The following is a 22,303-nucleotide window of genomic DNA, read 5'->3' as shown; positions in this document are numbered from 1 at the left end:
ATTGTAAAATGAATGCTGTAAATAAATAAAAAAAAATCAAATAAACTATTGTGTAATTGACTTTTTTTGTTATTTTGCCGAGCTTGGGAATTTTTTTTCACACTTTCCAGTCCATCATATCATAAAATACATAGTGTTATTCAAAAGTACAACTTGTCCCACAAAACAAGCCTTGATATGGCTATAAAGATGGAAAAATAAAAAGGTTATTGCTCTTGGAATTAAAAAGGTGGAAAAAAGGAGAGCACAAAAATGGAAAAAAAAAAAATCGCCCTGTCGGGAAGAGGTTAACATTAATTAAGTTTAAAATGTATTTTTAGTCTAATTTAAAATGATCAAAGTAAAAAATTATATTGCCTAATGTAGAGTAAATTTAAATTAGACTTTTTTTTTCAAAAGTAAATAATTAACCCCTTCATGACCCAGCCTATTTTGGCTTTTAATGACCTTGCCGTTTTTTGCAATTCTGACCAGTGTCCCTTTATGAGGTAATAACTCAGGAACGCTTCAACGGATCCTAGCGATTCTGAGATTGTTTTTTCGTAACATATTGGGCTTCATGTTAGTGGTAAATTTAGGTCGATAATTTCTGAGTTTATTTGTGAAAAAAATGGAAATTTGGCAAAAATTTTGAAAATTTTGCAATTTTCACATTTTGAATTTTTATTCTGTTAAACCAGAGAGTTATGTGACACAAAATAGTTAATAAATAACATATCCCACATGTCTACTTTACATCTGCACAATTTTGGAAACAATTTTTTTTTTTGCTAGGAAGTTATAAGGGTTAAAATTTGACCAGTGATTTCTCATTTTTACAACAAAATTTACAAAATCATTTTTTTTAGGGACCACCTCACATTTGAAGTCAGTTCTATATGGCTGAAAATACCCACAAGTGACACCATTCTAAAAACTGCACCCCTCAAGGTGCTCAAAACCACATTCAAGAAGTTTATTAACCCTTCAGGTGTTTCACAGCAGCAGAAGCAACATGGAAGTAAAAAATGAACATTTAACTTTTTAGTCACAAAAATGATCTTTTAGCGAAAATTTTTTTATTTTCCCAAGGGTAAAAGGAGAAACTGGACCACGAACGTTGTTGTCCAATTTATCCTGAGTACGCTGATACCTCATATGTGGGGGTAAACCACTGTTTGGGCGCACGGCAGGGCTCGGAAGGGAAGGAGCGCCATGTGACTTTTTCAATGAAAAATTGGCTCCAATCTTTAGCGGACACCATGTCGCATTTGGAGAGCCCCCGTGTGCCTAAACATTGGAGCTCCCCCACAAGTGACCCCATTTTGGAAACTAGACCCCCCAAGGAACTTATCTAGAAGCATAGTGAGCACTTTAAACCCCCAGGTGCTTCACAAATTGATCCGTAAAAATGAAACAGTACTTTTTTTTTTTTCACAAAAAAATTACTTTAGCCTCAATTTTTTCATTTTCACATCGGCAACAGGATAAAATGGATCCTAAAATTTGTTGGACAATTTCTCCTGAATACACCGATACCTCACATGTGGGAGGAAACCACTGTTTGGGCACATGGTAAGGCTCGGAAGGGAAGGAGCGCCATTTGACTTTTTGAATGAAAAATTATCTCCATCGCTAGCAGACACCATGTCACGTTTGGAGAGCCCCTGTGTGCCTAAACATTGGAGCGCTCCCACAAGTCACCCCATTTTGGAAACTAGACCCCCCAAGGAACTTATCTAGAAGCATAGTGAGCACTTTAAACTCTCAGGTGCTTCACAAATTGATCCGTAAAAATTAAAAAGTACTTTTTTTTCACACAAAATTTCTTTTAGCCTCAATTTTTTCATTTTCACATGGGCAACAGGATAAAATGGATCCTAAAATTTGTTGGGCAATTTCTCCTGAGTACGTTGATACCTCATATGTGGGGGTAAACCACTGTTTGGGTGCACGGCAAGGCTCGGAAGGGAAGGCACGCCATTTGGCTTTTTGAATGGAAAATTAGCTCCAATCATTAGCGGACACCATGTCGCGTTTGGAGAGCCCCTGTGTGCCTAAACATTGGAGCTCCCGCACAAGTGACCCCATTTTGGAAACTAGACCTCCCAAGGAACTAATCTAGATGTGTGGTGAGCACTTTGAACCCCCAAGTGCTTCGCAGAAGTTTATAACGCAGAGCCGTGAAAATAAAAAAATAATTTTTCTTTTCTCAAAAATGATTTTTTAGCCCACAATTTTTTATTTTCCCAAGGGTAACAGGAGAAATTGGACCCCAAAAGTTGTTTTCCAGTTTCTCCTGAGTACGCTGATACCCCATATGTGGGTGTAAACCACTGTTTTAGCACACGTCGGGGTTCGGAAGGGAAGTAGTGACGTTTTGAAATGCAGACTTTGATGGAATGCTCTGCGGGCGTCAGGTTGCGTTTGCAGAGCCCCTGATGTGCCTAAACAGTAGGAACTCCCCACAAGTGACTCCATTTTGGAAACTAGACCCCCAAGGGAACTTATCTAGATGTGTGGTGAGCACTTTGAACCCCCAAGTGCTTCACAGAAGTTAATAACGCAGAGCCGTGAAAATAATAAATGTGTTTCCTTTCCTCAAAAATATTTTTTTAGCCCACAATTTTTTATTTTCCCAAGGGTAACAGGAGAAATTGGACCCCAAAAGTTGTTGTCCAGTTTCTCCTGAGTACGCTGATACCCCATATGTGGGGGTAAACCACTGTTTGGGCACATGCCGGGGCTCGGAAGGGAAGTAGTGACATTTGAAATGCAGACTTTGACGGAATGGTCTGCGGGCGTCACGTTGCATTTGCAGAGCCCCTGATGTGCCTAAACAGTAGAAACACCCCACAAGTGACACCATTTTGGAAACTAGACCCCCGAAGGAACTTATCTAGATGTGTGATGAGCACGTTCAACCCCCAAGTGCTTCACAGAAGTTTACAACGCAGAGCCGTGAAAATAAAAAATAATTGTTCTTTCCTCAAAAATTATGTCTTGGCAAGTAATTTTTTATTTTTGCAAGGGTAACAGGAGAAATTGGACCCCAACAGTTGTTGCCCAGTTTGTCCTGAGTACGCTGGTACCCCAAATGTGGGGGTAAACCACTGTTTGGGCGCACGTCGGGGCTTTGAAGGGAGGGAGCACCATTTGACTTTTTGAATGCAAGATTGGCTGGAATCAATGGTGGCGCCATGTTGCGTTTGGAGACCCCTGATGTGCCTAAACAGTGGAAACCCCTTAATTCTAACTTCAACACTAACCCCAACACACCCCTAATCCCAACTGTAGCCATAACCCTAATCCCAACCCTAACCCCAACACACCCCTAACCACAACCCTAACCCCAACACACCCGTAACCCTAATTCCAACCCTAATCCTAACCCTAATCCCAACCCTAACCCTAATCCCAACCCTAACCACAACTGTAACCCCAACACACCCCTAACCCTATCCGTAACCCTAACCACAAGCCTAATCTTAACCCTATTTCCAACCCCAGCCCTAATTCCAACCCTAACCCTAAGGGTATGTGCCCACGTTGCGGATTCGTGTGAGATTTTTCCGCACGATTTTTGAAAAATCTGCAGGTAAAAGGTAAAGTTTTACCTGCGGATTTACAGCAGATTTCCAGTGTTTTTTTGTGCGGATTTCACCTGCGGATTCCTATTGAGGAACAGGTGTAAAACGCTGCGGAATCCACACAAAGAATTGACATGCTGCGGAAAATACAACGCAGCGTTTCTGCACGGAATTTTCCGCACCATGGGCACAGCGGATTTGGTTTTCAATAGGTGTACATGGTACTGTAAACCTGATGGAAAACTGCTACGAATTCGCAGCGGCCAATCCGCTGCGGATCCGCGGCCAATCCGCTGCGGATCCGCGGCCAAATCCGCACATGCCATAACCCTAACCCTACCCCTAACCCTAACCCTACCTGTAACCCTAACCCTAGTTCTAACCCTAACCCTAGTGGAAAAAGAAAAAAAAAATATTTTCTTTATTTTATTATTGTCCCTACCTATGGGGGTGATAAAGGGGGGGGGGGTTTATTTATTATTTTTTTTATTTTGATCGCTGTGATAGAACCTACCACAGCGATCAAAATGTACTTGTAATGAATCTGCAGGCTGATTCGGCGGGCGCACTGAGCATGCGCCCGCCATTTTGGAAGATGGCGGCGCCCAGCGAGGAGACGGACCGACACCGGGAGCCTCGGTAAGTATAAGGGGGGGAGATCGGGGCACGGGGGGGGGCGTCGGGGCACGGGGGGGGGGGGCGTCGTAGCACCGGGGGGTGACATAGGAGCTGGGGGGGAGCGGGCAGGAGGATGGGGGAGCGGAGCACAGGACGGAGGGGACCGGACCCCATAACGGAGGACTGGGGGGGCAATCGGTGGGGTGGGGTGGGGGGGGGTCACTTCAGGTTTTCCAGCCATGGCCGATGATATTGCAGCATCGGCCATGGCTGGATTGTAATATTTCACCAGTTTTTTAGGTGAAATATTACAAATCGCTCTGATTGGCAGTTTCACTTTCAACAGCCAATCAGAGCGATCGTAGCCACGGGGGGGTGAAGCCACCCCCCCTGGGCTGAAGTACCACTCCCCCTGTCCCTGCAGATCGGGTGAAATTGGAGTTAACCCTTTCACCCGCTCTGCAGGGACGCGATCATTCCATGACGCCACATAGGCGTCATGGGTCGGATTGGCACAGATTTTCATGACGCCTACGTGGCGTCATGGGTCGGGAAGGGGTTAAAATCAATACATTTATCAATGTCTATGGATTATATTAGAAAACGCAGTTTTCCTGCAGAACCTACTGAATGAATCCAGTGTCCAGATCACCTACGATTGAGCAGAGTACAATATACTTCTGTCATCCCCTTTTATAGCCCCGAGTATAGGGTGGAGTGGAGAAAAACCCACAGCAAATTATAATAATGGTTTTTATCAGTCTTTCTTTTCAGACAATTAGGTTGTTAGCATATTAGATTGATCCTTAGTTGTCTAGACATCTAGTCTTAAATCTTTTACTTCAATATGGTTCATGTTCATTTTTTTAATTTTTTTTATTCTTTTTATATTATATTTAAAATGATTTACTAAAAATTTGTGGAATTTTATAAATTAAAGTTTACATTGTTCCATAAATAGAGGAAATAATTGTGGAGGAGAGAGAAGGAGCTCACTTGCCTCTTTATACCGCCCCGACGCCTTTCAGCTCCCGAATCCTCCCCTCAGTTCTTCTCCGATGAGGACAAAATAAACAGCAATGCTCATCACTAGTGTTGAGCGATACCTTCCGATATCGGAAAGTATCGGTATCGGAAAGTATCGGCCGATACCGTCAAAGTATCGGATCTAATCCGATACCGATCCCCGATCCCAATGCAAGTCAATGGGACGAAAATATCGGAATTAAAATAAACCCTTTCTTTCCTTGTAGGTTAATTCTACATGAAGGAAAACAACTAAGAATAATGTAGGATGTATTGGGGGAGGTGGCGGAGACATTAAAGGCACAGAGGTTTAGCCCAAACAAATAGAATAGCAGGTTTTTTTGGGTTTTTTTATGACGTTCGGCGTTAGAAAGATTTTGACTATGTTTTTTTTTTTTTTTCAGATATTGATGTTTCACTACTTCCACGACCTTCACCTTCTTTTTTACTTCTCCCACTTTCTTCTTCATTATCCTCATCATCAGCTTCTTTGACATCAACTATCTTCACCTTATTCATCTTCTTCTTCTTCCTATATATTTTTTTTTTTACATTGTTCATATTCTTTTTATTTAACTATTATCTTTTTCACATTCAACTTCTTCATCATATTCTTATTTGTGACAGGCATTCCCGTAGTTGTTATCTATAAAAGTTTGAAGATTACACCTTCCGTTCTGCCTGTCACAAAATAGTTACATTTGTCCGCGTTCAGTTTGGACTGCAGCATCAGGCTTTATCCAGGGGCACCACGAGGAGGAACGGACTCACCCCCATACACTGCTTAGGCTACTTTCACACTAGCGTCGGGAACAACCCGTCGCTGCGCGTCGGGCCGACGTTCCCGACGCTAGTGTGGTCTCCGCCGCACAACGGGGGCAGCGGATGCATATTTCCCACGCATCCGCTGCCCCATTGTGATGTGCGGGGAAGTGCGGGGAGGTGGGGGCGGAGTTCCGACTGCGCATGCGCGGTCGGAAAAAGCGGACCGTCGGGAGCAAAAAACGTTACATGTAACGTTTTTTTCTCCCGACGGACCGCTACCATACGCCCAAACGCCGCCAAACGCATTCACCGTTTGGAAATGCGTCGCAAATGCGTCGCAAATGCGTCGCTAATGTTACTCTATGACGAAACAACGTATCCAGCAAAAACTTTTGCTGGATGCGGCGTTTCGCAAAAACGACGCATTTGCGACGTATTGCAGTTAACGCTAGTGTGAAACTAGCCTTAGTCTTCTTCTGCTTATAATTTAGATAATATCTTTTGCTCTGATATTTAGTCTTATGCTTAATGTTCTTCTGCTCTTTGTTCTGCAGCCTCTTGTTCTTCTGCTTCTCGGTCTCCCATGTCGTCGTCGTCTCCAGGGTCGTCGTCTCCAGGGTCGTTGTCTCCAGGGTCGTCGTCATCGGGGTGGTCTTCAGGGTCATCGTCTCCAGGGTCGTCGTCTCTGGTGTCGTCGTCATCTTAGGGGTGGTCTTCCGGGTCGTCGTCTTTAGGGTCTTGAACTTGGAAATGTAGCAGAAGGTACAAGAAGGCTGAGAAAATGCCGAGAAACAGCTGATGGAACTGGAACTCGGATGGCTACCCGAAGGTCCAAGAGCCAATGGAACTACCGAGGACCAGCTGATGTTACTGGAACACGGTTACTAAGCAGGAGGTACCCGTGCCTGAAAGCACTACCAAGGACCACCTGACGTTGGTGGAACTCGGATACCCAGAGGGAGGCACCTAAGCCAAAGGCTCTGCCCGGAACCAGCTGACGGTACTGGAACCAGGATGGGGAGCAGAAGGTACAAGAGCAAAAGACACTGCCGAGAACCAGCTGACGGTACTGGAACCCGGATGGGTAGCCGAAGGTCCAAGAGCCAATGGAACTACCGAGGACCAGCTGACGTTACTGGAACCCGGTTACTAAGCAGGAGGTACCCGTGCTGAAAGCACTACCAAGGACCACCTGACGTTGGTGGAACTCGGATACCCAGAAGGAGGCACCTAAGCCAAAGGCTCTGCCCGGAACCAGCTGACGGTGCTGGAACCAGGATGGGGACCTATTCAAGCTTGTCTTCCTAGAGCCCCAACTAGCAGTGTTGGAGCAAAGGGTCAGCAGGAGGAGGAGAGGGAGCAGAGTGTAGGCCGAAGCCTGCACTGGCGGCAGCTTTGGGTCTGTTGTGCCTGCGTGGCTGTTGCAGGACACGATGCCGGCTACACAGCAGGGGAACAGCTGGCGGTGCTGAACCCCACTGACACATTGGCTGGTGTTTTTCTCTGTGCAGCTAGCAGTACCGGGCCCCAAATGGCGGTGTTAGAGCCCAGGCTCTGCAGGGGGAGCAGAGTGTAGGCCGAAGCCTAATTGAACCAATTTTAAAGGTAACCTTTAACCCCCCCTCAGGGGTTACAAAGTAGAAGAGCCACAGCTTATGCAGCAGTAGTGCTGCACAAGTCAAAGGTTGCTCTTTTAATTTTTCTCCTTGCACACGCTGAATGAAACACGTATAACATTTAGCCCTTTATACAGTCAAACTGTGTTGGAGGCGCGAGTTCCCTTCGTAATGAGACGCAGCACAGATGTCAAGAATCCCACCTTGGTGCTGGGCGCAGCCTCCTGAGCGTTGTTATTTGCTGTACAGGAGTCTGCGCTGTCGTTTTATCCCTTGGCCTTGCGCTGTTAGCGCTGCCCATCTTCTGGCATCATTTAATGTCGGCCGGTGCGGTTCGCGATGACCATGAATCCCAGCCCCGCAGTGTCTTAACATTGTTAAAACACTGCGGGGCTGGGATTCATGGCCTGGCGCAGCACATATGTTCGCCTCTCACACTCGGGTCCTTACACCCGCTTCAGACTGTGCGGCGTCAGCTCATCCCTTATCGCATGCCACGGCCATGAAGCCGCACAGTCTGAAGAAGGCGGAAGGAGATGAGGGACAGGCGAACTGATGCACTGCTCATGCCCATCAATCACACCCTCGCAGTCCCAATAAATAAGACACCGAGGGGCGTTGTGTGGGTCAGGGCGGCCGCAGAGGCGCAGGCAGCCAAACAATGATGCCAGAAGACGGGCAGCGCTACCAAGGGGGTTGCAGCGTGTCATTACAAAGGAAAGTCACACCTCCGGGACGGTTAAATGGTCACACAGATGACACATTTTAGACGTGTTTTCAGTTCCACATGTGCGAGGAGAATACGTTTATGAGCCACCTTGCACACATGCAGCATTACTGCTGTACAAGGTGGCTGTAAAACATACAAACGCCTGGGGGAGGGGGGACAGGTTCCCTTCAATTTCAGTTCTTGTGTCTGCGTGGCATTTGCAGGACACGTTGCCGGCTACACAGCAGGGGAACAGCTGGCGGTGCTGAACCCCACTGACACATTGGCTGGTGTTTTTCTCTGTGCAGCTAGCAGTACCGGGCCTCAACTGGCGGTGTTAGAGCCCAAGGTCAGCAGGAGAAGGAGAGGGAGCAGAGTGTAGGCCGAAGCCTGCACTGGCGGCAGCTTTGGGTCTGTTGTGTCTGCGTGGCAGTTGCAGGACACGTTGCCGGCTGCACAGCAGGGGAACAGCTGGCGGTGCTGAACCCCACTGACACATTGGCTGGTGTTTTTCTCTGTGCAGCTAGCAGTCCCGGGCCCCAACTGGCGGTGTTAGAGCCCAGGCTCTGCAGGGGGAGCAGAGTGTAGGCCAAAGCCTAATTGAACCAATTTCAAAGGTAACCTTTAACCCCCCCTCAGGTGTTACAAAGTAGAAGAGCCACAGCTTATGCAGCAGTAGTGCTGCACAAGTCAAAGGTTGCTCTTTTAATTTTTCTCCTTGCACACGCTGAATGAAACACGTATAACATTTAGCCCTTTATACAGTCAAACTGTGTTGGAGGCGCGAGTTCCCTTCGTAATGAGACGCAGCACAGATGTCAAGAATCCCACCTTGGTGCTGGGCGCAGCCTCCTGAGCGTTGTTATTTGCTGTACAGGAGTCTGCGCTGTCGTTTTATCCCTTGGCCTTGCGCTGTTAGCGCTGCCCATCTTCTGGCATCATTTAATGTCGGCCGGTGCGGTTCGCGATGACCATGAATCCCAGCCCCGCAGTGTCTTTACATAGTTAAAACACTGCGGGGCTGGGATTCATGGCCTGGCGCAGTACATATGTTGGCCTCTCACACTCGGGTCCTTGCACCCGCTTCAGACTGTGCGGCGTCAGCTGATCCCTTATTGCATGCCGCGGCCATGAAGCCGCACAGTCTGAGGAAGGCGGAAGGAGATGAGGGACAGGCGAACATATGCACTGCTCATGCCCATCAATCACACCCTCGCAGTCAAAATAAATAAGACACCGAGGGGCGTTGTGTCGGGCAGGGCTGCCGCAGAGGCGCAGCCAGCCAAACAATGATGTCAGAAGACGGGCAGTGCTACCAAGGGGGTTGCTGCGTGTCATTACAAAGGAAAGTCACACCTCGGGGACGTTTTAATGGTCACACAGAGGACACATTTTAGACGTGTTTTCAGTTCCACATGTGCGAGGAGAATACGTTTATGAGCCACCTTGCACACATGCAGCATTACCGCTGTACAAGGTGGCTGTAAAACATACAAACGCCTGGGGGAGGGGGGACAGGTTCCCTTCAATTTCAGTTCTTGTGTCTGCGTGGCATTTGCAGGACACGTTGCCGGCTACACAGCAGGGGAACAGCTGGCGGTGCTGAACCCCACTGACACATTGGCTGGTGTTTTTCTCTGTGCAGCTAGCAGTACCGGGCCTCAACTGGCGGTGTTAGAGCCCAAGGTCAGCAGGAGAAGGAGAGGGAGCAGAGTGTAGGCCGAAGCCTGCACTGGCGGCAGCTTTGGGTCTGTTGTGTCTGCGTGGCAGTTGCAGGACACGTTGCCGGCTGCACAGCAGGGGAACAGCTGGCGGTGCTGAACCCCACTGACACATTGGCTGGTGTTTTTCTCTGTGCAGCTAGCAGTCCCGGGCCCCAACTGGCGGTGTTAGAGCCCAGGCTCTGCAGGGGGAGCAGAGTGTAGGCCAAAGCCTAATTGAACCAATTTCAAAGGTAACCTTTAACCCCCCCTCAGGTGTTACAAAGTAGAAGAGCCACAGCTTATGCAGCAGTAGTGCTGCACAAGTCAAAGGTTGCTCTTTTAATTTTTCTCCTTGCACACGCTGAATGAAACACGTATAACATTTAGCCCTTTATACAGTCAAACTGTGTTGGAGGCGCGAGTTCCCTTCGTAATGAGACGCAGCACAGATGTCAAGAATCCCACCTTGGTGCTGGGCGCAGCCTCCTGAGCGTTGTTATTTGCTGTACAGGAGTCTGCGCTGTCGTTTTATCCCTTGGCCTTGCGCTGTTAGCGCTGCCCATCTTCTGGCATCATTTAATGTCGGCCGGTGCGGTTCGCGATGACCATGAATCCCAGCCCCGCAGTGTCTTTACATAGTTAAAACACTGCGGGGCTGGGATTCATGGCCTGGCGCAGTACATATGTTGGCCTCTCACACTCGGGTCCTTGCACCCGCTTCAGACTGTGCGGCGTCAGCTGATCCCTTATTGCATGCCGCGGCCATGAAGCCGCACAGTCTGAGGAAGGCGGAAGGAGATGAGGGACAGGCGAACATATGCACTGCTCATGCCCATCAATCACACCCTCGCAGTCAAAATAAATAAGACACCGAGGGGCGTTGTGTCGGGCAGGGCTGCCGCAGAGGCGCAGCCAGCCAAACAATGATGTCAGAAGACGGGCAGTGCTACCAAGGGGGTTGCTGCGTGTCATTACAAAGGAAAGTCACACCTCGGGGACGTTTTAATGGTCACACAGAGGACACATTTTAGACGTGTTTTCAGTTCCACATGTGCGAGGAGAATACGTTTATGAGCCACCTTGCACACATGCAGCATTACCGCTGTACAAGGTGGCTGTAAAACATACAAACGCCTGGGGGAGGGGGGACAGGTTCCCTTCAATTTCAGTTCTTGTGTCTGCGTGGCTTTTGCAGGACACGTTGCCGGCTACACAGCAGGGGAACAGCTGGCGGTGCTGAACCCCACTGACACATTGGCTGGTGTTTTGCTCTGTGCAGCTAGCAGTACCGGGCCCCAACTGGCGGTGTTAGAGCCCAGGGTCAGCAGGAGGAGGAGAGGGAGCAGAGTGTAGGCCGAAGCCTGCACTGGCGGCAGCTTTGGGTCTGTTGTGTCTGCGTGGCTGTTGCAGGACACGTTGCCGGCTACACAGCAGGGGAACAGCTGGCGGTGCTGAACCCCACTGACACATTGGCGAGGTGTTTGGCTCTGTGCAGCCAGCACTTCCGGACAGCAACTAGCGGTGTTGGAGCCCGGGCTCTGCAGGCGGAGCAGAGTGTAGGCCGAAGCCTAATTGAACCGATTGTAAAAGTAACCTTTAACCCCCCCTCAGGGGTGAAAAACTACAAGAGCCACAGCTTGGCCAGCAGTAATGCTGCACAAGTCAAAGGTTGCTCTTTTACTTTTGCTCCTTGCACACGCTGAAAGGAACACGTATAACATTTAGGCCCTTACACAGTCAAACTGTTTTTGAGGCGTGAGTTCCCTTCGTAATGAGACGCAGCACAGCTGGCAAAAATGCCACCTTGGTGCTTTGCGCGGCCTCCTGAGCTTCGTTATTTGTTGCACAGGAGTCTGCGCTGTCGTGTTATCCCTTGGCCTTGCGCTGTTAGCGCTGCCCGTCCTCTGACATCATTTGATGTCGGCCGGTGCGGTTCGCGATGCCCATGAATCCCAGCCCCGCAGTGTCTTGACATAGTTAAAACACTGCGGGGCTGGGATTCATGGCCTGGCGCAGTACATATGTTCGCCTCTCGCTTGGGTTCTTACACCTGCTTCAGACTATGCGGCGTCAGCTGATCCCTTATCGCATGCCACGGCCATGAAGCCGCACAGTCCGAAGAAGGCGGAAGGAGATGAGGGACAGGCGAAGAAATGCACCGTTCATGCCCATCAATCACACCCTCGCAGTCAAAATAAATAAGACACCGAGGGGCGTTGTGTGGGGCAAAGCGGCCGCAGAGGCGCACCCATCCAAACAATGATGCCAGAAGACGGGCAGCGTTACCAAGGAGCTTCTTGCGTGTCAATACAAAGGAAAATCACACCTGAGGGACGTTTTAATGGTCTCAGAGGACTCATTTTAGACGTGTTCCGTTCCCCATGGGCAAGGAGAATAATTTTTTGAGCCACCTTGCACACATGCAGCATTATTGCTGTACAAGGTGGCTGTAAAACATAGAAACACCTGGGGGAGGGGGGACAGGTTCCCTTCAATTTCAGTTCTTGTGTCTGCGTGGCGGTCGCAGGACACGTTGCCGGCTACAGAGCAGGGGAACAGCTGGCGGTGCTGAACCTCACTGACACATTGGCTGGTGTTTTTCTCTGTGCAGCTAGCACATCTGGGCCCCAACTGGCGGTGTTAGAGCCCAGGGTCAGCAGGAGGAGCAGGGGGAGCGGAGTGTAGGCCGAAGCCTGAACTGGAGCAAGTTGAAAGGAAACCTTTAACCCCCCCCCCCAGGCGTTTGTAGCTGAAAGAGCCATCGTGTACAGCACTAATGCTGGAAAAGGTAAACTTAGCGCTTTTAATTATGGTCCTTGCACATGCTGAACCTAACACTTACGAAATGTGTCCCCTCACAGCGTTAAACCGTCCGGTAGGTGAAACTTTCCTTTGTCATGTGACGCAGCACAGCCGTCATTTTTACCCCCTTGGCGCCGTGCGCCGCCTCCTCAGCGTTGTTTGAATCTGTCCCGGAGCCTGTGCTGTTAGGTTAGCCCTTGGCCATGCACACATTTTGCGCTGCCCGTCTTCTGACATCATTTGGTGTCAGGCTGGCTGCGCCTGTGCGGGTGCGCTGGCCGAGATCCCGCCTCGCAGTGTCGTCTAATGTAATCCCACCGCGGGCCTGGGATCCGTGGCCATGCGCAGTGCATATCCTCGCCTCTCACTCCCCTCCCTACGGCTTCTTCAGACTGTGCGGTGTCACGGCCGTGGCATGCTATTAGGGATCAGCTGACACCGCACAGTCTGAAGAAGCCATAGGGAGGGGAGTGAGAGGCGAGGATATGCACTGCGCATGGCAACGGATCCCAGGCCCGCGGTGGGATTACATTAGACGACACTGCGAGGCGGGATCTCGGCCAGCGCACCCGCACAGGCGCAGCCAGCCTCACACCAAATGATGTGAGAAGACGGGCAGCGCAAAATGTGTGCATGGCCAAGGGCTAACCTAACAGCGCAGGCTCCGGGACAGATTCAAACAACGCTGAGGAGGCGGCGCAAGGCGCCAAGGGGGAAAAAATGATGGCTGTGCTGCGTCACATGACAAAGGAAAGTTCCAACTACCGGACGGTTTAACGGTGTGTGGGGACACATTTCATAAGTGTTAGGTTCAGCATGTGCAAGGAGCACCACGAAAAGAGGCACTTTTTCCCTTTGCATCATTACTGCTGCACAAGGTGGCTCCTTCAGTAACAAACGCCTGGGGGGGGGGGGGGGGGGAGACAGGTTCCCTTAAATTTAACTTGCTGTGCCTGCGTGGCGGTCGCAGTACACGTTGCCGTATACACAGCAGGGGAACAGCTGGCGGTGCTGAACCCCACTAACACATTGGCGAGGTGTTTGGCTCTGTGCGTACAGCACTTCTGGACGGCAACTAGCAGTGTTGGAGCCCAGGGACAGGAGGAGGAGGAGGAGGTGGAGGAGATAGGAGGGATTGCCACACACACAGCTGGGGAACAGCTGACGTTACTGAACCCCAATAACAGAGGAGGGACTGTGCGTACAGCACTTCTGGATGGCAACTAGCGGTGTTGGAGCCCAGGGACAGGTGGAGGAGGAGGAGGTGGAGGAGATAGGAGGGATTGCCACACACACAGCAGGGGAACAGCTGACGTTACTGAACCCCAATAACAGAGGAGGGACTGTGCGTACAGCACTTCTGGACGGCAACTAGTGGTGTTGGAGCCCAGGGACAGGTGGAGGAAAAGGAGGTGGAGGAGATAGGACGGATGGCCACACACACAGCTGGGGAACAGCTGACGTTACTGAACCCCAATAACAGAGGAGGGACTGTTGGGACTGTGCGTACAGCACTTCTGGACGGCAACTAGCGGTGTTGGAGCCCAGGGACAGGAGGAGGAGGAGGAGGTGGAGGAGATAGGAGGGATTGCCACACACACAGCTGGGGAACAGCTGACGATACTGAACCCCAATAACAGAGGAGGGACTGTTGGGACTGTGCGTACAGCACTTCTGGACGGCAACTAGCGGTGTTGGAGCCCAGGGACAGGAGGAGGAGGAGGAGGTGGAGGAGATAGGAGGGATTGCCACACACACAGCTGGGGAACAGCTGACGTTACTGAACCCCAATAACAGAGGGACTGTGCGTACAGCACTTCTGGACGGCAACTAGCGGTGTTGGAGCCCAGGGACAGGAGGAGGAGGAGGAGGTGGAGGAGATAGGAGGGATTGCCACACACACAGCTGGGGAACAGCTGACGTTACTGAACCCCAATAACAGAGGAGCGACTGTTGGGACTGTGCGGACAGCACTTCTGGACGGCAACTAGCGGTGTTGGAGCCCAGGGACAGCAGGAAAAGCAGAGGAACACAATGTAGGCCGAAGCCTGATTGGAGAAAGTCGAAAGGGAACCTTTAGCCCCCCCCCAAGGCATTTGTAGCTGAAAGAGCCAGCTTGTGCAGCACAAAAGATGCAAAAGGAAAAGGTGGCTCTTTTCATTATGCTCCTTGCAAACACAGAACTAAACACTTATAAAATGTGTCCCCTGAAACCGTGAGACCGTCCCGGAGGTGGGACTTTCCTTCGTAATATGACGCAGCACAGCCGTCATTCTTACCCCCCCGGCGCCGTGCCCCGGCTTCTCAGCGTTGTTTGATTCCGTCCCGGAGCCTGCGCTGTTATGTTATCCCTTGGCCAGGCACACTTAGCGCTGCCCATCTTCTGACATCATTTGGTGTCAGGCTGGCTGCGCCTGTGCGGACGCGCTGGCCGAGAGCCCGCCTCCCAGTGTCGTCTAATGTAATCCCACCGCGGGCCTGGGATCCATGGCCATGCGCAGTGCATATCCTCGCCTCTCACTCCCCTCCCTACGGCTTCTTAAGACTGTGCGGTGTCACGGCCGTGGCATGCTATTAGGGACCAGCTGACACCGCACAGTCTGAAGAAGCCGTAGGGAGATGAGTGAGAGGTGGAGGTTCAGATATGCACCTGGCAGACGTCATTCATAGTGGCCCACTCTGTGGTTGTGAAGTCTGTACGGCGCGGAGTGCGACTTCTTTGCGCCTGATGCAGCTGGTACTCCATTACAGCTTGCTGCTGCTCACACAACCGCTCCAACATATGTAACGTGGAATTCCACCTGGTAGGTAGGTCACATATGATGCGATGTTCCGGCAGGCGGTGTCGGCGCTGCAGAGCCGCAATGCGCGCTTTTGCCGTGCTGGAACGCCGCAAGTGAGCACACTCTAGGCGGACCTTGTGCAGCAGTGCATCAAGATCCGGATAGTCCCTCAAAAAACTCTGCACGACCAAATTGAGCACATGTGCCAGACATGGGATGTGAGTGGGGTTGCCGAGGCCCAGAGCTGCCACCAGATTTCGGCCATTATCACACACTACCATGCCTGGCTGGAGATTCGCTGGCACAAACCACACATCGCTCTCCTGCTTGATGGCATTCCAGAGCTCCTGCGCTGTGTGGCTTCGATTCCCCCAAAAAATTAATTTCAAGACGGCCTGTTGACGTTTGGCCACGGCTGTGCTCATGTCGGTCGTAACAGGTAAACGTTCATCACGGGTCCATGTGGAGGTGAACTGTGACGGCTCCTGCAGCGATGATTCTGAGGAACTGGTGTAAGAGGAGGAGTCAATGCGTACAGAATGGATTCCTGCAATCCTTGGAGTGGGCAGGACACGTCCTGCGCTACTCGCATGATCTGTACCCGGCTCAACGACATTAACCCAATGGGCAGTGAGGGAAAGGTATCGCCCCTGTCCATGTTGACTGGTCCACGCATCGGTGGTGAGGTGGACCTTGCTACTGACGGCGTTCAGTAGCACGTGTTTTATGTGTCCCTCCACATGCTTGTGCAGGGCAGGGACGGCTTGCCTGCTGAAGTAAAAGCGGCTGGGCACATTGTACTGTGGGACTGCCAATGACATCAAGTCACGGAAGCTGTCAGTCTCCACCAGCCTGAATGACAGCATTTCCAGTGACAGAAGTTTGGCAATGCCTGCAGTCAGAGCCTGTGCTCTTGGGTGGTTTGACGAGAAAGGCCGCCTTTTCTCCCATGCCTGTACTACCGATGGCTGTAGACTGGGCTGGGAGTGTGTGGATGACTGGGAAAGTGGTGCTGCGGGTGGAATTACAGCGGGTCTCTGGACAACAAGGCCAGAGGTTCTTCCACGGCGTTCCTGGGAGGAAGCCGAACCAGCTGCGTGTGAGCTGGAGGAAGAGGCAACACGAGCTGAAGGGGTGGTAGCTGCCGCTGTTGGTTGGCCTAGCTCTTCAGTGTGTTTTTCTAACTCCGCCGGGTGCCTGGTGCGCACATGTTTCCACATGTTGGAGGTATTGAGGTTGCTGACATTTTTCCCTCTTGACTTTGTGATGACACACCTTGCATTTGACATAGCAAATGTCATCTGCAACTGTGTCAAAAAAGGACCAGGCACTGCAAGTCTTGGGAGCGCCCTTTTTGGCTTTTGGAAGAGACATGCTCCTAACTGGTGCCATAGCGGAGGCTGCAGGATCCGCAGTCTTCCCCCTCCCTCTCCCTCTTTGGGTCGTACGGGGAATCTCTTCCTCAGAGCTGCTCCCACCACCTTCCTGTCCCTCACGCCAAGGTGGGTCAAGGACCTCATCAGCTACACTACCCTCTGCCCCCAACTGCTCCTCCTGGGTAGTCTCAGCAGCAGAGCACGCACCAGAAAGTGGCACCTGAGTGTCATCATCAGCGGATGCGGCCTGCGATGTGGTGACCGGAGCCACTGGCCCACCCGCCTCTTCAGAGGAAGAGAGAAAAAGCTGTTGGGCATCACTGCACCCTGCCTCTTCTTCCATTTCTCCAATGCTGCTTGGCTGGCCCCCTGTTTCCAAGCCAAGAGATTCAGAGAACAGAAGTAGAGACGGCTCCTGTCCTGGGCTCTGTCTGGGCAATTTGGCAGGTGGTGAAGAGACAGATGGCTGCTCTCCAGTGCTCTGTGTCTGAGAGGATGTGGCACGAATTGAAGTTGATGCATTAGCTGCCATCCATCCGACAACGGCTTCAATTTGTTCTTCACGCAGCAGCGGTGTACGGCGCTCTGTGACAAAGCTGCGCATGAATGACTGTTCCCTGCTGAAAGTGGGTGCTGATGAGTCACCGGTGCCCGCAGCAGGCACAGAATCCCCACGTCCCGTCCCTGCTCCGCGCCCACGTGCCTTACTCACTGCCTTCTTCATCTTGGTTGACTGATAAAGATAAGCAGAAAAGTACTAACGGCTTTGTGTGCTTATTCCTGAACAACTCCTAACAGGTATAAGAAACACTAATTTTCTAAAGTGTGGACTAGACTTTAATATGAGCTAATGTGGCCTACACAAATGTAAAGTGGTGTCACTGGTGTGTTTGGTGAACTTTATTATTTATTTATTTCTTGGGGGCTGAACTGACAACAGATAGAGCTGCAGTCACACGGAGACCGTGCAGACAGCCGTAAACGGCGCTGCAAGGACCAAAAACCCTCCTCTACGTTATCCTATGTAGTGTTTTTCCACAAGTTAGCTGGAGACAGGTGGAAAGACACTAATAGGAATTTTTTGAAAAAATGTGCAGCAGCCTGCACTACTTAAAATAAAAGGAAAATTGATTTTGCGGTATGACGCAGTGGAGAACCCTGAGCTGGAGACAACCAGGTTATGGCTGCTCACAGACTACAGGGCAAGCTGCAGTCACACGGAGACCGTGCAGACAGCCGTAAACGGCGCTGCAAGGCCCAAAAACCCTCCTCTACGTTATCCTATGTAGTGTTTTTCCAAAAATTAGCTGGAGACGGGTGGAAAGACACTAATAGGAATTTTTTGAAAAAATTAGCAGCAGACTACACTACTTGGAAAAAAAAAAAAAAAAAAAAAAAAAAGAACAGTATGAGGCAATGAACCACCCTCCCTGAACTGAATACAACCAGCTATGGATGGCCTATGTGGCTGCACTCAGACTAGAGAGTGGGCTGCACACACACACACACACACACACACACACACACACACACACACACACACACACACACACACACAGACCTTGCAGATCGCTGTGAAAACAGCGCTACAAGGCAAAAGCAAGGTGAATAGTAGGTGAACACAGCGGTTGCTAAATTAGCCTTTGAAAAGCACAAAGAAGCAAATCGCTATCTCTAAACTGGCCCTCAGTCAGCAAACAGCGTCCTGTCACTAACTGAATTCACAGCAGAGTGAGCGCAAAATGGCGCCAGCGACTTTTAAACTGCATCATGACATCATTTCAGCAGCCAATCACAGCCATGCCAGTAGTTTCATGCCCTCCATGCTGAACAGGATGTGCCCACACTTGGAATCATTCTCATTGGCTGAATTTGTGCAGTTTGAATCTGGGAACTTCCGATTCCGGTATCCGATACGCGGCAAGTATCGGAATCCCGGTATCGGAATTCCGATACCGCAAGTATCGGCCGATACCCGATACTTGCGGTATCGGAATGCTCAACACTACTCATCACTGAGGTTATTAGTGTATTTCACTTCCCATGTGAGCACATAAGCCTCTGCACCGAATGAACTAGAGACCTGCATGGAGTACCGGTGGAGACAACAAAGGAAGTCTGAAATGGACTATAATAGGTGTGCATAGTTAGTTGTTTTTAATCCTATTTTTTAAACCTTCTATCCTGTCCTCAATTAAGAGACTTAGGGTGGTCAGAGCCATATGAATTGGTCCGAGATTGGAACATTGCGAGACTGGATGGTGGTTCTCCCGACCAGAGAGTGAAAGTAGCATGGGAATACTTCAAGCAGCTACACCTGGGTCATGAGAGTTTTTGGCCAGGCAATTCACTGCGTTCCGATCTAGGTCCAAATTATATGGCAGTCTGACTTCGCCCTTAAAATATAAAACGCTTTCATCAATTGGGACACTTTAAAAATTTAAACTGAATTCTACTTAGGCCAAATCCAATCTGCTGGCCAATTCAAGTCAATTTGGCCAAACAAATTCTGGGAAATTCACTATTCACCCAAGAAATCACGTACAATTGTGAATATATTGAATATATTAAATAATATATATATAGCTGCACAGACATGTGGTCTGATTAAACTCTGCACAGTCATATGGAAAATGGAGTGCTGCCTTCTTTTTTGGATATATATATATATATATATATATATATATATATATATATATATATATATATATATATATATATATATATATATATATATATATATATATATACGCACACATACAGTACAGACCAAAAGTTTGGACACACCTTCTCATTTAAAGTTTTTTCTGTATTTTCATGACTATGAAAATTGTAAATTCACACTGAAGGCATCAAAACTATGAATTAACACATGTGGAATTATATACTTAACAAAAAAGTGTAAAACAGCGGAAATTATGTCTCATATTCTTGGTTCTTCAAAGCACTTGGGGACATTTTCAAAGTTTTCCCAATTTTTCAGACTGACTGACCTTCATTTCTTAAAGTAATGATGGCCACTTGTTTTTTTTTACTTAGAATTTGTATTATGACAAGAAAAAAGCAGCTAGTAGTATATTCAGTAGGGCTATCAGCTGTGTATCCACCAGACTCCTGCTCAACACAACTGATGGTCCCAACCCCATTTATAAGGCAAGAAATCCCACTTATTAAACCTGACAGGGCACACATGTGATGTGAAAACCATTCCCGGTGACTCCCTCTTGAAGATCATCAAGAGAATGCCAAGAGTGTGCAAAGCAGTCATCAAAGCAAAAGGTGGCTACTTTGAAGAACCTAGAATATAAGACATAATTTCAGTTGTTTCACACTTTTTTGTTATGTCTTATATTCCAGGTTCTTCAAAGTAGCTTTGCTGGTGACACTGTTGGGGATTTATTCAAAATTGAAGGCATACTGAACTAGCATGGCTACCACAGCATCTTCCAGCGGCATGCTGTTCCATCCGGTTTGCGTTTAGTTGGACCATTATTTATTTTTCAACAGGAGAATGACCCCAAACACCTCCAGGCTGTGTAAGGGCTATTTGACCAAGAAGGAGAGTGATGGGGTGCTACGCCATATGACCTGGCCTCCAGTGTCACCAGACCTGAACCCAATCGAGATGGCTTGGGGTGAACTGGACCGCAGAGTGAAGGCAAAAGAGCCAACAAGTGCTAATCATCTCTGGGAACTCCTTCAAGATTGTTGGAAGACCATCCCTGGTGACTACCTCTTGAAGCTCATCAAGAGAATGCCAAAAGTATGCAAAGCAGTCAAAGCAAAAGGTGGCTACTTTGAAGAACCTAGAATATAAGACATACTGTATATACTCGAGTGTAAGCCGAGATTTTCAGCCCAAATTTTTGGGCTGAAAGTGCCCCTCTCGTCTTATACTCGAGTCACGGTCGGCGGTGGGGTCGGCGGGTGAGGGGGAGAGAGCGTGTCGCATACTCACCTAGTCCCGGCGCTCCCCTTGCCTGTCCCATGGTCTTCGGTGCCGCAGCTCTTCCCCTGTTCAGTGGTCACGTGGGACCGCTCATTAAAGTTATGAATATGGACTCCACTCCCATAGGGGTGGAGCCGCATATTAATTTCTCTAATGAGTGGTAACGGTGACCGCTGACAGAGGAAGAGGCTGCGGCACCCAGACACCAGCTGTCCGGGATAAGGAGCCAGGGATGCCGGGAGCAGGTAAGTATGTCAGTCACCTGTCCGCATTCCACATGCTGGGCGCCGCTCCGTCTTCCCGTCCTCTTGCTCTGACTGTTCAGGTCAGAGGGCGCGATGACGTACTAGTGTGCACGCCGCCCTCTGCCTGGGCAGTCAGTGGGGAGAGACGCCGAGACGGGACGCTGAGGAGCTGCAAGCAAGAGAGGCGAGTATGTCGTTTTTTTTTTTTTATTGCAGCAGCAGCATTATATATGTGGAGCATCTATGGGGCAATAATGAACGGTGCAGAGCATTGTATATGGCACAGCTTTCTATGGGGCAATAATCAACGGTGCAGAGCATTGTATATGGCACAGCTTTCTATGGGGCAATAATCAATGGTGCAGAGCATTGTATATGGCACAGCTTTCTATGGAGCATCTATGGGGCCATAATGAACGGTGCAGAGCATTATATATGGCACAGCTTTATATGGAGCATCTATGGGGCCTGTTATGGACCTGGTGGTTAGGTGCACCTGGAATGACCTGATGGTTAAACTAGATGACAGGACAAGCTCTGGGAAGTGGGAACTCTGCTGACTGCAAACCCTAATCCTATAACACACAAACTAAAAATAGCTGTGGAGCATACCTCACTCTCCCTAGATGCCTCTTCACAGCCTAAGAGCTAACTACCCCTAAAGATAGGAAATAAAGCCTTACCTTGCCTCAGAGAAATTCCCCCAAAGGTAAAGGCAGCCCCCCACACATATTAACTGTGAGTTAAGAGGAAAGTCACAAACACAGGGATGAAACAGGTTTCAGCAAAGGAGGCCAAACTTACTAAATAGACTGAGGATAGAAAAGGGATCTATGCGGTCAGCACAAAAAACTACAAAAAGCCACGCAGAGTGTGCAAAAAGACCCCCGCACCGACTCACGGTGCGGAGGTGCCACTCTGCACCCCAGAGCTTCCAGCTAGCAAGGCAATATCATATAAGCAAGCTGGACTAGAACTTAGCAGGTACTAAGAAATATATTCAGTACAAAATGAACAACAAATGAACTAGCAGGGACTTAGCTTCTGCTGGAGTAGACCGGTCATCAGAAAGATCCAAGAGAGATCTGAACCAGTACTGATACATTGACGGCTGGCATGGAGTAACGATCTGAGTGGAGTTA

At 49.4% G+C, this 22,303-nt stretch overlaps 1 protein-coding gene across 1 annotated transcript in view; it reads right to left on the bottom strand.

The window, feature by feature from the left end:
- Window positions 1–22,303, bottom strand: part of LOC143807269 (fibrinogen-like protein 1) — a 42,110-nt gene that overhangs the window by 13,304 nt on the left and 6,503 nt on the right. The gene's annotated exons all lie outside the window — the stretch shown is intronic.

The sequence above is a fragment of the Ranitomeya variabilis genome, chromosome 1 (genome assembly GCF_051348905.1).
Source record: "Ranitomeya variabilis isolate aRanVar5 chromosome 1, aRanVar5.hap1, whole genome shotgun sequence".
Lineage (NCBI taxonomy): Eukaryota > Metazoa > Chordata > Amphibia > Anura > Dendrobatidae > Ranitomeya > Ranitomeya variabilis.
This window is presented reverse-complemented; position numbering and strand designations above follow the sequence as displayed.